Here is a 17,344-nt window from a genome sequence, read left to right on the forward strand (position 1 = left end):
TTGCTGACCTTGAGCCAGACATCTTGGAGAGTGAAGTCAAATGGGCCTTAGAAAGCACTGCTAATAACAAGGCCAGTGGAAGTGATGATATTCCAGCTGAACTATTTAAAATTTTAAAAGATGATGCTGTTAAGGTGCTACACCCAATATGCCAGCAAGTTTGGAAAACTCAGCAATGGCCAGAGGATTGGAGAAGATCAGTCTACATCCCAATTCCAAAGAAGGGCAGTGCCAAAGAATGCTCCAACTACCGCACAATTGCGCTCATTTCACACGCTAGCAAGGTTATGCTCAAAATTCTACAAGGCAGGCTTAGGCAGTATGTGGACCGAGAACTCCCAGAAGTGCAAGCTGGATTTCGAAAGGGCAGAGGAACCAGAGACCAAATAGCAAACATGCGCTGGATTATGGAGAAAGCTAGAGAGTTCCAGAAAAACGTCTACTTCTGCTTCATTGACTATGCAAAAGCCTTTGACTGTGTCGACCACAGCAAACTATGGCAAGTTCTTAAAGAAATGGGAGTGCCTGATCACCTCATCTGTCTCCTGAGAAATCTCTATGTGGGACAAGAAGCTACAGTTAGAACTGGATATGGAACAACTGATTGGTTCAAAATTGGGAAAGGAGTACGACAAGGTTGTATATTGTCTCCCTGCTTATTTAACTTATATGCAGAATTCATCATGCGAAAGGCTGGACTAGATGAATCCCAAGCCGGAATTAAGATTGCCGGAAGAAATATCAACAACCTCAGATATGCAGATGACACAACCTTGATGGCAGAAAGCGAGGAGGAATTAAAGAACCTTTTAATGAGGGTGAAAGAGGAGAGCGCAAAATATGGTCTGAAGCTCAACATCAAAAAAACCAAGATCATGGCCACTGGTCCCATCACCTCCTGGCAAATAGAAGGGGAAGAAATGGAGGCAGTGAGAGATTTTACTTTCTTGGGCTCCTTGATCACTGCAGATGGTGACAGCAGTCACGAAATTAAAAGACGCCTGCTTCTTGGGAGAAAAGCAATGACAAACCTAGACAGCATCTTAAAAAGCAGAGACATCACCTTGCCTACAAAGGTCCGTATAGTTAAAGCTATGGTTTTCCCAGTAGTGATGTATGGAAGTGAGAGCTGGACCATAAAGAAGGCTGATCGCCGAAGAATTGATGCTTTTGAATTGTGGTGCTGGAGGAGACTCTTGAGAGTCCCATGGACTGCAAGAAGATCAAACCTATCCATTCTTAAGGAAATCAGCCCTGAGTGCTCCCTGGAAGGACAGATCGTGAAGCTGAGGCTCCAATACTTTGGCCACCTCATGAGAAGAGAAGAATCCTTGGAAAAGACCCTGATGTTGGGAAAGATTGAGGGCACTAGGAGAAGGGGACGACAGAGGACAAGATGGTTGGACAGTGTTCTCGAAGCTACGAACATGAGTTTGACCAAACTGCGGGAGGCAGTGCAAGACAGGAGTGCCTGGCGTGCTATGGTCCATGGGGTCACGAAGAGTCGGACACGACTAAACGACTAAACAACAACTCTCATTTTGACTCTGTAAAATCACCATTTTATAGTTCAAATCAGGGAAAATAAATACAGTAAATGGACAAAAGTACAAAGATTCACAAAATGTTTAGGGGTATCCGTACCTCTTGCGTACCACCAGAAAAAAGCACTTCTTATAAGTATCCTGGAACTTGTAGTTGGCTAGAATCCAGATTAGGAACACTACTACTAATGTGCAGCCACCAGATGGGGACTGCAGCAATGAGAGAGCAGTACTTAACCCTCCCCCCTGCCGTGCCATTTCCCCTATGAAAACCCGCCCCCTCCTGCCCCAGACTTCTCTGCAGAGCAAAACATAGAGGGGACTCATTTTTACCCCTCTCCCAATCCCAACCCCTCCTTCATAGTTGCTAGTAGCAGGCAGATAGTTCAAATCTGCAGGAAATCCTCTCTGCGAGAAATCCTGGCTATGACCCATATCGCCTCTACACGGGCGGATCCTAGCACTAAGAATTGCTGCTCTTTCTCAGTGAGCTGTTAAGGTGGAACTTCCATGGCTGTTCTACTACTCCGGTGATATTGTGCTGTTCTTTCTTCCTTCTCTTCCTTTTTGGCATATTCACCTTGCGGCACTACATCCACAGCAGTGGGCCGTGATGGTGCAGCTGCTGGGAGTGCAGAAGGGGAAGGCCCAACTCAGCCAACTCACCATTTGGAGAGAGCAGAGAATCCTGAACGATTGTTTTTGTTATGTTGTTGTTGTTGCTGTTGTTTTGTTTTGAAAAAAACACATCCCAGTTATTTATTTATCACTGGGTGCTTAATTCATTTGAAGCATGATTTCTCACCGCTCCCCAGGAAATGCCGAAAAGCAAAAAAAGAGAAGAAGTATGGGATTCTCCAGATGACCTGTTTTGTAGAGCATTCATCCTCATTTGACTATGTGTGCTCTTTATAAAGCATTCATCCCTGCGGGGAGGGGATGTGGCAACGGGCATTCATCCTGGAGCTGTCCATATTTGCTTGCGTGGTGGTTAGCTGTCTTCCTGTTAATTGTTTGTTCATCCCACACTGTTCAGTGCATCCCCCCCCCAATCATTTTCCAGCAACAAACATCACAGTGGGGATTTATTTGAAGTGCCTTTGATGTGTTAGTCTTGTGTTAAATACCAACAGAGCGTTTTAATCCACTTGAACTGCTGCAGACTGGATTTCCAGGATGAGATTGAATCCTCGCCACAAAATGCAGGCATTCTGGAGGTGACCTGAGCACTTATTCTGTTTTGGATCACAAGTATAGATTGGAATGGTCTAATTAGGGGAGGCAGGGAATGTTGCTTAAAAGGACGGTGGCTGCAAAAGAAGTTTATAAAATGATGCATAACATGGAGATAGGGGATACAGTGGAACCCCGGGTTACATACCGTCCGCCTTATGAACGCTTCGGGTAATGAGCTCCGCTAACCCGGAAGTAGGTGCTCCTGGTAGAGAACTTTGCCCTGGGATGCGAGCGGAAGTTGCACGGTGGTGGCAGCGGGAGGCCCCATTAGCAAAAGTGCACCTCAGGTTAAGAATGGTTTTGGGTTAAGAACGGACCTCCGGAATGAATTCAGTTCGTAACCAGAGGTACCACTGTAGAAGAAAGTTTTTTTCCTCCCTCTCTTGTAACACTAGAACTCGTGGCTGTGCGAAAGGAAGGGCTTCTTCACATGACACGTAGATAAGCTATGCAACTCCCTCCTTCACCACCAACTTGGATGGTTTTAAAAGAGGATTGGACAAATTCATGGAGGTTAATGGCTATCCATGGCTACCAGCCCATGATAGCTAAGCTCTGCCTCCACAGTTGCAGGAAATGCTAATGAATTCCAGTTGCTGGAAATCACAGAAGCGGAGAATCCTCTTGTGTTTAGGTTCTGCTTGCAGGTTTTGGACAGGCTTCTGGTTGGCGCGTGTGAGAACGGGATGCTGGACCAGCTGGGCCATTGGCCTGATCCAGCAAGACTCTTCTTAAGTCCTCATTGCCCTTCCCAGCATTTTTTTAAAAAGTGTTATAGTGCAATAACATTATTTTAGGATGTTTCCAGGTTGGTGTTTATTGTGGGCCCAGTCCTTCTCATGCTTTTCAGCTCCGTAGAAAACAAAACCACACCCTATTGCTAGCAACCTGCTTGCAATAACTCAGTGACTCATTTGTTGGAAGCATCCTTAAGCAATATTTTGATATTTTTTTAATTTTTGAAAAGAATAACCAGAAAAGAATTTTTAGCAGTAACTAGAAGATTGGTTAAGAAAACCAAGAGGGCGATAAAAATGGAGCCCATGGCAAAGGTTCTAGTGCAGGGATCATCAGTGTGGATGGCACGCAATACGCCCAAAGAGATCTTCCTTGGTGCCCACTTAGTGCCCATTAGCATACCTGCAAAGTGTCCCGCTGAAAAATGCGGGATCAGCAGCGGCGCGGCACCGGAAGTTACGTAGAAGCAACTTCCGGGGCCGCTCTGCCCATGTGTGGGCACCGGAAATCAGGCAGAGCAGCACTGAAGTCGCTTCTACGCATGCTTGGCGGCCATCTTGGTGGTGGCCACGCCATGTGGCCACCACCAAGATGGCCGGCGGGCATGCATAGAAGCGACTTCCGGTGCCGCTCTGTCCGATTTCCGGTGCCCACATATGGGCAGAGCGGCACCCAAAATGGAGGCTCCCTGGCAGGTAGGAAATCCGGGGGATTTCCAGGATTTTTCTCCATTTGGGAGAACAGCGGGAAACGGATTAAAATCTGGGGGTTTCCCTCGAAAAATGGGATATTTGGCAGCTAAGTCCATTAGTCTTCAGAGAATGCTGTCATGTGACATGGTACCAGTGGTGGCTGGTGCCCATTAGGACTAGGAGGGCAGAAGGCAAGGTCCCAAGTTCAATACCTGGCATCTCCAGTTAGAACAGGTGCCATGGAGGAAAATCTGGTTTAATGCAAAGCAGGATTATCAGTATTGAAGTTGGTGCACAATGCAGAGAAATGGGGGGGGGCTGAGGGAGGAGTGCGTGGTCATGGAGTTGTGGGCGAATGCCTGAACATGGCCAGCCGATGTGGGTGGCTTATGGGTGGGTGGAGACCCCAAATTATGGTCTGAATTTAGTAGAAGATCCGTCACATCCTTTAACAGGGTGCTGCCGAAAAGCATATACTGTCTCCCCCAAGAAGAGTAGTGGAGGGGGTTGACAAAATGATGTAAAAGCCAAAGCATGACGCTAGAGTTGAGGTCTTCAAAATGGTTCCTGAAGGCACCACAATGCCCTCACCCACCCACCCCACCCCCGGCTCTCACCAAGCCACTCTACCCCTTCACATTTTTTCGAGTTGTTTGGCTTGTTTATACAGGTTGCCTTTTGAGGGGTGATTCTTATTCTTTGCCTGTGTGTTTTTCGGTTGGTGGGAGTGTTTGGCCTATTGTGGGTGTGCATTGCCACCATTTCTTTTGTGAAATGGGTAGATTGTTTACAGTGGTACCTCGAGTTACAGACGCTTCAGGTTACAGACTCCACTAACTCAGAAACAGTACCTCGGGTTAAGAACTTTGCTTCAGGATGAGAACAGAAATCGTGCGGCGGCAGTGCAACAGCAGTGGGAGGCCCCATTAGCTAAAGTGGTACCTCGGGTTAAGAACAGTTTCAGGTTAAGAACGGACCTCCAGAACGAATTAAGTTCTTAACCCGAGGTACCACTGTACTTACTTCCTTACTGCTTGCATTTCTACTACTTGCGGTGAAGACTGTGGTGTCTTTACGCTATACGGCTTATTTACGCATATAGGCGGCCTGAGCCTACGATGGAGGGGTTCAGAGCATCAGTACCCTAAGAGGGTCTTGTTTCTCCAATAGCCGCAGCCTCGGATTCAAAGGGAGATCAACCCATTGCTCTGCCTCTCTAGCTTTTCAGCTCAACGCGTAACAATACTGTCTTTTTCTGTCGAGGTATCCGAGGCACGGTTTGCAATGTTAAAATATTAATACAAACAAACAGTACAAAATATTCTTCACTAGCCCCCTGGCCTGGGCTTTTCCTCTCCTGCCTCCCCCCAGGGTGTGCAAGTCTTGGGTAGCCCCAGGTAAGTATGGGTGAATCTGTAATTTTCAATTCCTATTTGTTTCTCGCTTTCCCCGTCTTCAGCTCAGTTCTCCATGTTTCCACATCGGTTTGCATTTATTTATTTTTAAAGCCTTCCTAAAAATTCATCAGCATTTGAGGTGGGTATTTATTTATTTTATTTATCTATTTAGCAAGATTTATGTACTGCTTTTCTTTTTTATAATGGTGTGAAATAGACATCAAAAATAGTCATAAAACAGCCTTTAAAACAACAGACATAATAAAATAATCAAACTTCATGTAAAATCAAGGAATTTTTAAAATGAATGTAGGTAATGAAATGTCTGTATGTCTGGGGAGTACAACAAAACAACAAAAGTACAACAAAATAGGTAAAGGGACCCCTGACCATTAGGTCCAGTTGTGACCGACTCTGGGATCCGGGGCTCATCTCGCGTTATTGGCCGGGGGAGCCGGCATACAGCTTCCAGGTCATATGGCCAGCATGACAAAGCCGCTTCTGGTGAACCAGAGCAGCGTACGGAAACGCCAATTACCTTCCCACTGTAGCGGTACCTATTTATCTACTTGTATTTGATGTGCTTTCGAACTGCTAGGTTGGCAGGAGCTGGGACCGAGCAACGGGAGCTCACCCCGTTGTGGGGATTTGAACCGCCGACCTTCTGATCAGCAAGCCCTAGGCTCTGTGGTTTAACCTGCGTCCCTTGTACAACAAAATAGCCCGCTTAATATTAATCTGCAGGGGGTTTCAGAGAGTAGGTACTGACACCCTAATTGATTGATTTATTGCAAGTGACAGAACAAACATGGTGTGAACCTGGTAAAACCTTCAAACCAGGTTATGTGCTTCCCTACGAGCACACAGCTTGCATTTCTACCCCATGTCCAGAATGGAGATCAGTCGAGCAAATCTGATCAGCCTCCACTGCTGTTGTTCCTTTCAGTCCACAAATAATTTGCACATTTGCATTGTGTTTCACCGAATCACTGAATTGTAGAGTTGGAAGGGACCCTGAGGGTCATCAAGTCCAACCCCCTGCACCGCAGGAACATTTTGTGCAACATTGGGCTTGAACCCACAACTCGGATTTCGTGCCCTATCTCCGGAGCTACGCATCCGTAAATGAATGGGGCGGAACAACGTAACGACAGCGTAACTTAAGTCATTGATTCTGTGAAACAAACAATTTAATCGCAGCGGACCCCGAGACAAAGCAAGTATCTTTGGGCGGAAGACAAACTGCAGCGGAATGGGGACGTTGGTGCATGCGGCAAATCCAGGGTTGGGATGGAAAGCAATGCCTTCTCCCATCCCTAGGTGTGACTCTGCCCTTGGCCGACATGATCCCTCCTTGCATGATGCAGGTCTGTGGAGCGAACCCACGGTCCAACTCTCCCCAAGACGAATGATAGCAGGCGAGGTGCGAGTACAAGGAAACCAGCACAGCTGTGTGGCTTTCGGAGCTGCATGATCGATTGCCTCTGTTCAGCATCTTCCCCTTCTCTGGATCCTCTCATACATTTTTCATGCTCGCCCCTCCTGGGCAAAGGCTGTCTGTCTAAGAATTTTTTTTGAAAAAAATAAAAAGAGAATCAACCATCAACCAAAGTGTACTTTGTTTCTCTGGGCCCTGGAGGTTGTTTTAGTTAAAGGGGCCAATCTATAAATTCCAAGCTGGGAATTGTTTTGCTATATATACGAACAAAGAAGTCGCATCACCACCAACCCCCTGCATGTGTGTTTTAAAAGCTTCTCCTGGTCGGCCTGGGGCTACAGGCTGCTTTATAAATCGGGAGCAGGAGGGCCATATTAATATAATATCACAGAGACAGGTGCAAGGAGAACACGAAGTAGTAAAGGAGTGGCCCGTGGGTGGTCTGATCCTGCCGCAATTGCCAGTTCTTTCCTAATTTCAAAGGGCTGAAAATCCATGCGAGGTTTTGAATCGCCTTGGGAGATTTCTTTCTCGCCACTTTTTTTTTGTTTAGTGAACCTTCGGATCAGGCTTTAATGCAGAAATGGAAGGAGAGGCATTTGTGATGCAAATGAACATTCTGGCCAACATTGATGTGTGTGTCCCGTCCCGTCCCGTCCCCCCCCCCCGCCCGCCCCCCCGCAAAAGCAAGTGAATTAGCTAAAAATGACTCTCTCTCTCTCTTTCTCTCTCTCTCTTTAAATATATTTTTATTAAGGGTTTTCTTGGTTTACAAAGATAAGTGCAATGTCTCTCTTAGCATTTTTACAAATCAGTTTCATTTGTTGAGACATTGGTGAGGAGAGGGGAAGGAAAGTAGATGGGGAAGGGTGGGGTGACAATGTTTCTATTTTGCTTAATAAGTGTGGGGGTTTTTTGTCAGCGTGGCTTGTGTAGGTTCTCTTTTGTTCACTTGTTTTCCTTTGAAGGTGAGAGATGTTGGGGTTGGCAGGATATGGTTGTTCCTTTGTGATTGCCTGTGGTGGTCTTTGTTTTGTGTGTGAGTGGGGTGGGTGAGTGTTTTGGGTCAGGTTAACCATATTGATTCGTATGCTGTTGGTGGATTTTTGTCATTCTCTTGTTGGGCTGTGTATGTGATAAAGGGGAACCATACCGGGGTGAAGCCGTCTTCTTCTATTTGTCCCCGTGTCAGTTTCAACTTATTGGTTAATTTTTCTAGTAGGGCTGTTTCCCATACTGTTTGGTCCATGTTTACTCCTGATAGGTCTTTCCAATGTCTGGTTATGGTGCTTCTGGTTGCTAAGAGTAAGTGGGAAAATGACTCTCTTTACTAATTCCATGGACTTGAGCTCAAATAAGACATGACACTATTTGAACAGTAAACAATTGTGCTAATATAGTTAAAACTATGGTTTTCCCAGTAGTGATGTATGGAAGTGAGAGCTGGACTATAAAGAAGGCTGATCGCCGAAGAATTGATGCTTTTGAATTATGCTGCTGGAGGAGACTCTTGAGAGTCCCATGGACTGCAAGAATATCAAACCTATCCATTCTAAAGGAAATCAGCCCTGAGTGCTCCCTGGAAGGACAGATCGTGAAGCTGAGGCTCCAATACTTTGGCCACCTCATGAGAAGAGAAGAATCCTTGGAAAAGACCCTGATGTTGGGAAAGATGGAGGGCACAAGGAGAAGGGGACGACAGAGGATGAGATGGTTGGACAGTGTTCTCGAAGCTACGAACATGAGTTTGACCAAACTGCGGGAGGCAGTGGAAGACAGGAGTGCCTGGCGTGCTATGGTCCATGGGGTCACGAAGAGTCGGACACGACTAAACGACTAAACAACAACAACAGGGTTTGGCTTTATTTCCTATGCAACTGCAAAAAAAAAAAAAAGCATGACTATAGATCACCAGCAACTCACAGGGACATACAGAAAGGTACTTTTATTAGAATGTGAAATATTTGGGTGCATTGGAATGAGACAGGGATTGTACTCGGAGGAGCAGGGCAGGAAGGCGTTTGCTATTTTCATTATGTTCATTATGGAAACGGCAAATACACTTAAAAAAATAAAAAATAAAGACAATACTGAGACAATACCAATGGTCTGACTCATTATAAGGCAGCTTCCTATGACCCTATCCTTAGTCATCTCTGGTGTGTAGCCATACACAGAGGTTCTCTTTTGGGCTAGATTTCATTTTGAGTCCTTTCCAACTCTACAATTCTGTGGTACCAAGTGGTGTTGAACAAACATAGTGCAATAAAAATGAAAGTTGTGTAAAACTACTGTACAACTATAACTCAGAATTCAGTTACGGTGCCTGCTGGATTAGTCTTCCATAGACACTAAGTTCAACAGGGAGGGGGCTTGTCTGTTCTCAGTTGGAAAGGAGTTCCATAAAATTGGACCTAAGTAGTGAGTGCATATGGGACGCGGGTAGCGCTGTGGTCTAAACCACTGAGCCTAGGGCTTGCCGGTCAGAAGGTCGGTGGTTCGAATCCCCGCGACGGGGTGAGCTCCCGTTGCTCGGTCCCAGCTCCTGCCAACCTAGCAGTTCGAAAACACGTCAAAGTGCAAGTAGATAAATAGGTACCGCTCCAGCAGGAAGGTAAACGACGTTTCCGTGCGCTGCTCTGGTTCGCCAGAAGCGGCTTAGTCATGCTGGTCACATGACCCAGAAGCTGTACACCGGCTCCCTTGGCCGGTGAAATGAGTGCCGCAACCCCAGAGTCGTTTGCAACTGGGCCTAATGGTTAGGGGTCCCTTTACCTTTACCTTTAGTGAGTGCATCGCTCCTTGCTGATGCAAAAGCCGAGCATCTGAGCCGACCATCTGAAGACCTCAGTGATCAGGGAGGGTTATAAGGAATAAGGCAGTCCTTGAGGTCTCCTGGGCGCCAGTGGTTCAGGGCATTTAAAAACCACAGAAGCACCTGCACCCTTGGCATTGGCTGTGCTGGTTGGGGCTAAAGGGAGCTGGAGTCCATGAACATACGGAGGGCCACAGCTTCCCCTACCCTGATTTATTCCTTCTCCTGGCCCCACTCTTCCTCCGCCCCTCCCTGGTTTTATTCCGAACAGCAGCCGTCAGGGTGAGTTTACCTTTTTCCCTAGCCCCAAAAGCCCCTTGCAGGGTGAGCCAGGCTGGCAAGGCTCGTCAGTTACATCAGAGCTTGGCCATTACGGAGCCTTCGGAACAGAACATGTCTCCTATCAAAGCACAAAGGGCAAAAACCAGAGGGGGTGGGGAGAGAAGCAGGCAGGACGCCCTGACCTTTCAGCCGGGAGGAGAGAGAGGAATAAAACTTTCAAGCTACCTGTTGTTGTTTTTTAAAAATAATAATAACGTGCGGAGCAAGTTTTCTGTTATCATCTTATCAAAGGACAGCTTCCCCTTGGAGACCGCAGGCCTCTCTGAACTGCAAGCCATGGTGATGAGTTATGAATTAACCTGACATTGCTCCAAATAGAGGCAGCTGCCAAACGCAAGATTAAATATATAAGGCCATTAAGAAACGGGCAGGGGGAGCGGAAGGCAGGAGGGTAATCAAGCCTGGGAACTGGTAGAAAGGAATGGCGCCCAAGGGCGGTGCAGTATTGCGGGGAGATAAGGATATCCCTGGGGCATATCACGGGAGCCACTCATCGTTTCGTTCCAAATGGCCTGGAGTGAACCAAGGAGCTAGTAGTCTATGCACACACCCCAAACAAGGATGGGCTTCTATCCTGAACAGAGTGCACCAGGCAATCTTGGGAACATAGGAAGCTGGCTTATCCTGAGTCAGACCCTTGGCTCATCTAGCTCAGTATTGTAGACACTGGCTGGCAGCAGCTTTCCAGGGTTCCAGACATGTACCAGGACATGGTGGGAATGGAACCAGGGAACCTTCTGCCGGCAAAGCAGACGGTCCGCTGCTTGGCTATGTCTCAACACAGTTTGAAAGCACAATCTTTCAGTTATGTTTGTGGTTTCAAACTTTGTTGGCAGGTGTGCAGACGGGTGCCGAATGTGAACTGAACTCATTCGCACTCAGGACTTATCCACACTTAACTTTTGCCCTGTGCTTTCAAGGCATAGGTGCATGCTTCCATTCAGGTTTTCAATGTTCTGATTCAGCAGTAAAGAGTGAGTTTTCATGGGGAAAGTGGGGGGGGGGAAGCACCTAAACATGAGCCGGGAAAGCCCAGACCTGTGCTTCAAAGTGCAGATGAAAGGTAATTGCAGAGGAGCCTTTGGCAATTCTGATGTCTTTGAATTTTAAGAGCATGGGAAGAGTCAGCTGGATGAGGCCAGTGGCCCATCTAGTCCCACATCCTTTTCTCACAGTGGCCAACCACATGCCTGTGGAAATTGGTTGCAAAAATCCATCTATTTGGAGGAATGCATAAACAAACGCATATGAATTTCAATGCAAACTTTTTTTTAAAAAAAAAGTTTTCAAGGTGATGGGGAAATTGGTCAAACTGAAGAATGGGAAAATAAGAAAATGAGAGAAACCAAAACCAACAGATTTGTCCATCGTTACCATCCAAACCACATGCAGCTACAAGGTTATACACAGGAATCTGCCATGTACCAAGTCAGACCATTAGTCCATCTAGCTTAATATTGTGCACACTGACTGGCAGCAGCAGGGTTGCGGATGGTAGTTTCTCCCAGTCCCACCTGGAGATGCCAGGGATTTAACCTGTGACCTTCTGCATGCAAAGCAGATGCTCTGCCACTGACAATCTCCCCTCAGTGTGCAGCTAGATGGTTTTACATTCTGGATTTGGGGTTCGTGGACTCTATAGATGGTAATGTGTACTACTACACTTACTTAAAAATGTGGCGAGAAGCTTCTGCTGTATTTGGGGGGGACCTCCTGTTCATTCTGGTTTCTGGGGGCCCTGACATCTGCCCAGAAGTCATACCCTGATGGGACCACATTGACTGCCCCAAAGATAGCCTCTCTGTCATTGCCAAGCTTTCTCTGAAAGACATGGCTTCAGAAGAGTGTTGGGATATACTGAGCTGTGCATAGGAGCAGATTGGTGTTGTACTTTGTGTGAACCGAGAATGTGTTCCTAGCTTGTTCCACCCACCCTGTGTCCTCTGCAGTAGGCATATCTTGTGGCGGGGAGTTCCACAAGTTGATTTTTGCTCTGTGAAGAAGTATTTCCTAGACAGGCTGCTCATTGTTATCAAGTTGACAGGGATAGGTTGAAGGGTTGTATCCAATTCTAGTCCTTCTGAGAGCTGACTCATTATGGGCCAAGATTAACTTAGGTTCATCAATTTCAATGGGTATATTCTGAGCAGGACTTAAACCTGAAAAATCTCCTGGTTTTTTCACAAGACCTTAAATGGGGGAGAGGGGGGGGAACCCTTGACATTCTGAGAACTGTGATTAAAAATAATAATAAATCACATGTTTTGGCAACAAGATCTCTTGGCACAGGTTCCCACCATGCATAACTTGAGTCTTGAAGGGTTGAGGAATGTAAATACTGATTGTTTCAGAGAGATAAGGACCTTGACCTTGGAGGAAAAGGCTGCCCTGGGGAAGGACAGGAAAAATACTTCGTGAAATGACAGGGAGATTAGCATGGTTTGCCATCAGAAATCAATGAGAAGTAGATGTACCTAATCAAGGAGAAAGGGATGGGGGGGGGGGTTTAGTGCTGGCTTGGTGCTGCAACATCCTGGACACTCACTGCTCTCCTATTGGCAGCATGGAAGAAGGGCCATCGTAGCTCAGTGGTAAATCAGTGGTTAAAGGTCCCAGATTCAATCCCTGGCATCTCCAGGTAGAGCTGGAGAAAGTAAAGTCGGTCTGAAATCCTGGAGAGCTGCTGGCAGTCAGTGTAGACCAGGCATAGGCAAACTCCGGCCCTCCATATGTTTGGGACTACAATTCCCATCATCCTTAGCTAACAGGACCAGTGGTCAGGGATGATGGGAATTGTAGTCCCAAACATCAGGAGGGCCAGAGTTTGCCTATGCCTGGTGTAGACAACACTGAGCTAGCATTTCCTCCCCCCAAATAGCAAGCTGCCTTATACCACATCAGACCCTTGGTCCATCTAGCTCAGAATTGTATGGCGGTTCTTTGTCACTGAGCTACAGACATTTCCCAGTCCCGGTAGACAATCCAGGGGCAGATGAACAAAATACAAGTTCAAGGTCATTTCTAGGAGACAGCTTCCCAGGTGGATTGATGTGTCCTTGGGTCAGATCTACCTGTTTCCCATGACCTGCCCTTCAAACACCCACTTTTGTTTCTTACAACCTCTTTGGTCAAGCCCATTTCTGGGCAGGCAGTGAACAATACTTCCGCTTGCGGCGCTTCTAGTCCTGATGGCGTTTCCTGGCCGCTGCCTCGCTTTGTTTCTTCCTTGGGCATCTTTTCATGCAAGCTGTTCCGAGGGAGGTAAGTCTCGGCAAGAGCTCCTTCCCGGACTGCACAGAAGCAACTCACTTTGCCAAGCTGTTGCCATCCGGACAGCCACCTGTGCAGGTTTATGCTGTACCATCTGGGAGGGTGAAGGTCAGTGGGAAATGCCTCCCCTTCCTTATGATGCAGAGTGAAAGGCCCTTGACAGCTCCTAAGCCCTTGTGGGTGGCTTTGGAAAAAAACCCAAAGCAAATTCACAGACTTTTAGAAATGGATGAAGACGGGAGGTCGTAGAATCACAGAATTACAGAGTTTTAGAGTTGGAAGGGATCTCAAAGAGTCATCTAGTCCAACCTCCTGCAATACAGGAATCTTAGCTGAAAGCATCCATGACAGATGGCCACCCAACCAGCCTTTTTGCTCAGGGTAGGATCGCCAGATCCAGTGTCGGATCCCCCAGCATAGGGTCTCATAATGCCAGGGTGCAAATCTGTCATGCGAATACCACATACAGTTTTGGTCGCCTCACCTCAAAAAGGTTATTGTAGAGTCAGAAAAGGGCTGATCAATGAGGTGGAGCAACTTCCCTGTAATGAAAAGTTTGCAGCGCTTGGGGCTTTTTTTAGAGAGAAGGAAAGTAGGAGGTGACATGATAGAAGTTCATAAATGGATGCATGGCATGGAGAAATGGATAGAGAAAAACTTCTCTCTGCCTCTCATGGCACTAGACCTCATGGACTTATTCAAACAGAGCATAAACTGTGGAACTCACTTCCCAGTTTCTGTTTTGATGCTGGAATGTCCCACTTTTCCTTAGGACATCCCTATTTTCATCAGAGAAATGTTGGAGGGTATGGAGTTATGTGATCCCCTAAGCCAAAGAGATAAGTAACTATACAACCTTTAGAAGACATCTAAAGGCAGCCCTGAAGGTATAGGGATTTTTTTTAATGTTTAATGTTTTATTATGTTTTTATATATGTTGGAAGCCACCCAGAGTGGCAACCCAGTCAGGTGGGCGGGGTATAAATGCAGCAGTAGCAACAACAACAACAACAACAACAACAACAACTGAATATAGGCTGTCCCTATTTTCATTGGAGAAATGTTGGAGGGTATGATCACAAGTGGAGAACCATAGAATCTCAGCAATTGAGCACAGAGAATCACAAGGTCCTTTGGGCCAAAGTTGCTTAGGGCTTTGTGAATTATCACAAGACCCCTTGAACCTGGCCTGGCAGCAAAAGGACGTAGGGCAGAGCTATTGATGGGTGAGGCCTGGAGGAGAGGTTCAAGAGTCAGGCTGGGACAGCCACATTTGGCCCTAGGGTTTGAAGTTCTCCACCCGCTGCTTTTAGGTATTGTTGTATGCACCAATTTAGATGTTGTCACGGCTGATCTGCAGCCTAAGCCAAGGAGCCCAGCAACTTGCCCAGTCAACTTCAAACCAGCCTGGCTGGCAGTACTTGCCTACTCTTCCACTCCCCTCCTGCCAGCTGGGTTTGTGTGCACTGATCCTGCTCGTTCTGTGCCTGTTGAGGTGCTTGGCTGGGTTTGACCTGCTTTCAGCGAGCCAGGGTTTGTCTCCTCCTCCTCCTCCCCACTCTAAATCTTGCCAGGGCCACTGCAAATCACAAACAAGCCTGGAGGGCAAATGGGTGGAAATGGGTACTGGCTGGGGAGGAAGAAGAGGGCAGAGCAGTTGGCTGTGCTGTTTTCCGCAACCTGGGCTCGGATGCCATTCTGCCCACAGCCGTATCAGTGTGACGGAAGTCTTGCTCTCCTAGACACCTCTACCCGGCTCACCTGCTCAGGTGAGTGCAATGGAAAGGGAAAGAGCCACCAGCCCACCCTGCTCCACCTGCAACTTTTGAAAGTGGGAGCTTACAGCCCAGAGGAGCTGCCAGCAAGTTGGATTTCAGACTAATCCTTAACTGTAAGGCATGACAATTTGCTTTCTTTCCATCCTTCTGTCCTTCCCTCACCCTCCAGGAGTTGGCAGGTAAAAATGTTGGGGTGGGGGGTTGGGGCTATTTGCAAATATGCCAGCAGGGCCCTTGTTGCAGAGGCAACAAAACAAAGATTGACCATCCCTTCGTGGTAGAGCATCTGCTTTGCATGCAGAAGGTTCCCAGGTTCAATTCCCTGACATTTCCTGGTAGACCTTGGGTCTGAAACTCTGGAGACCTGCTGTTTGTGTAGACAATACTGAGCTAGATGGGCACCTTCCTGTGTTTATGGTTTCCTTTTGCTTTTTATTTTCGGGTTCAGCTCCTGTGCCTGCAAGAGAGGCTGTGAGATTCATTAGGTGAAGCTCACCACCCTTGGTCACTTGATCTCCATCCCAGAGAGAGAGAAAAAAGCTGAACCCACTTAAAACCTGCACATCAGAAGACTTTGAAAGGCACAGGGTTCCCCTAAGCACAGTTTGGGAGCTTGAAGTCACTTGGGCATGGTGGCAACATACAACTGAGAGTCTGGAAGGGGTGTGTGGCTGGGAGAGGGCTTCAATAGACAACAAAGCTCTGGGACCTTCCGTAGGAGAGGAAATGAAGATCGGGAGTGGTTTTTTAAACTCTGCTCCACCATAGTCTCATTCAGGCTGCATTCAGGTGGTCATTTATTCCGTTTCTCTGACATTGTTAATTTCCTATTTCTGTTTGAGTTTTCACACGATGCAGAAGCCACTTCTGGGAATGTAGCGGAATATAGTTTAGTGCTCCTTTCCATGTTAATTGGTTCTATTTGCAACCCCATTAACCCAGACATTGGGGGAATCAGGTGCAAAATTTGGGGCAGTATATTGGCAGAAAGTTCTTTCCTGCTATTTTCATGGGGGAATCACGAAAGAACAGCAGCACATGTTGCAGAAAAAGTGGGGGAGTAGCAACATTGTCCAATGGCATTCCTTGTTCACAACACACCCTCTGGTAGCAATGAAATTTAGCACAGCATACAGCTGTATCAAATAATGGGGGCCAATCCTTGTGTATTCAGTGGCTATTTGTAAGCATAGTACCGTAGTTGAGTTTTGCTGGCTCATGCTTCTCTTATGCTGGTTTATTATATGTTTTGCTCTTTACTTTTGGATTGGCGGTGAGTGCCCAGCACTGCCCAGGAATTTGTAGAAACCAAAAAAAAGGGTGTTTCTCTTACATGGGTAGTGTAATTAGTGAGCCACACCAAGAAATCGGGCAAAGCCATACCAAAGTTGGATTTTGGTCTGCCATCTTGATTCAAAATGGCGCCTGGAACATAAATGAAGACAGCTGCCCCCACCTTGGGAACCCTTGTGCAGAGTTTGGTGATGATAGATTGAGAGGCAGGTGAACCTATGACAAAAAATGGGGAAATCGTCCCAAAGTCACATTTCAGTCCAGCATCTTGCATCAAAATGATGCCTGAGATACAAACATTGTTGAAGACCACTGCCCCCCCCCCCACCTCAGGAACCCTCATGTTTAGCTTGATGATGATATATTGAGTGGTGTCCTAACTCATACCCAAAAGATCACACCAAAGTTTTGTTTTAGTCTGCCATCTTGATTCAAAATGGCAGCTAGTGTCCAAATGTTGACAATGACCACTGCCCCAGTTTGGGAGCCCTTGTGCCAAGTTTTGTGATAGCATCTTGAGAGGCAGCAAAACCTTTAGAGAACAGATGAGCAGGCAGGCAGGCAGGCAGACAACTTTCCAGAATATATAGTTGATTCCGTTGTTCTTACGCTGGTCACTGTGACAGTTTGAATGCATGTGCTGCTATTTATTTATGGATTTTTATGATTTTGTAAGCCATCCAGAGGACTTTTTGTTGAATTGGTATAGAAAAGTTGTTAACAATGAACAGCAGCGGTAATAAAACAATAGTAGTTGTTTCTGTTTGGGCATTTGGGGGAGATCCAGACTGTATCAATAGG

General features: G+C 46.7%; 1 protein-coding gene across 3 annotated transcripts in view; it reads left to right on the forward strand.

Moving 5' to 3' along the window:
* PRR35 (proline rich 35) overlaps positions 1-17,344 on the forward strand; it is a 48,615-nt gene that overhangs the window by 9,918 nt on the left and 21,353 nt on the right. Inside the window, exon 1 of one of the 3 annotated variants that reach the window (XM_060282781.2) lies at positions 15,045-15,241. The exons of the other annotated variants lie outside the window; for them this stretch is intronic. The gene's annotated coding sequence lies outside the window, so the exon portion shown is untranslated. Of the gene's footprint in view, positions 1-15,044; positions 15,242-17,344 lie in introns of those variants that run through there. 3 annotated transcript variants of the gene reach the window in all.

This window comes from Zootoca vivipara, chromosome 13 (genome assembly GCF_965207765.1).
Source record: "Zootoca vivipara chromosome 13, rZooViv2.hap1.1, whole genome shotgun sequence".
Classification (NCBI taxonomy): domain Eukaryota; kingdom Metazoa; phylum Chordata; class Lepidosauria; order Squamata; family Lacertidae; genus Zootoca; species Zootoca vivipara.